The 760-nt window shown below is 34.5% G+C and overlaps 1 pseudogene; it reads right to left on the minus strand.

Annotated features, from left to right (window-relative positions):
* Positions 1-204: 204 nt before the first annotated feature.
* On the minus strand, positions 205-323 carry LOC111744457 (annotated as a pseudogene).
* Positions 324-760: the final 437 nt, after the last annotated feature.

A 760-nucleotide genomic window follows, 5' to 3' on the forward strand; every position in this document is an offset into this window, starting at 1 on the left:
AATATATCAGATTGGTTTCAGGAGTGATGGTCCATGGAGAAGAATGATTGCCTTGTACGGAGATTATATTTCATTTGGTACTTGCATACAGTATTAGTTTTTACTAGTAGCTTTTTTTTTTTTTTTAAGCAAGGCAACCTTTGGTTGACCTCACAGATTGCAAGGACCTTGTCAGTTTACAATCCCTTATTTTTTTATTTTTTACACCTACAGCACCTGGTCTTCCTAGGTGGTCTCCCATCCAAATACTAACCAGGCCCGACCCTGCTTAGCTTTCAAGATCAGATGGGATCGGACTTGTTCAGGGCGGCATGGCTATAGACACTACTAGCTTTTTAAAAACTAGATTAAAATGTTTTATTTGATCCAGGACTGCTCATATGCATAATATATCTATCCAGTAAGCACAGTTCCTGAAGGTCAAAGTGATTTTGCATCCCTTTCTTTGCTTTCAATAAATTCTTCCCATTGTTGCTAGTTAAGTGAGATACCTAAAGAGCTTTTAGCCCAGTACCAGGCACATAGTAAATGTTAATACATGCTACTTGTTATTATTAAAGTTGGTATGTTCATATACATCTTTCTTCTGGAGGTTAGAAATCAACACTATATAGATTTTGATGTCTAAAGATGCTGTGAAAGTTTTTGAAGTGGAGACAAACCAATAATTCATAAAATATGAAATTAAAATCTCACTTATTCAAACATAATGATCATAAACTTTTCAATATTAATTCTTAGGATTACAGGCAAAATGATA

The sequence above is a fragment of the Pteropus vampyrus genome, unplaced genomic scaffold (assembly GCF_000151845.1).
Source record: "Pteropus vampyrus isolate Shadow unplaced genomic scaffold, Pvam_2.0 Scaffold135, whole genome shotgun sequence".
Taxonomy (NCBI): Eukaryota; Metazoa; Chordata; class Mammalia; order Chiroptera; family Pteropodidae; genus Pteropus; species Pteropus vampyrus.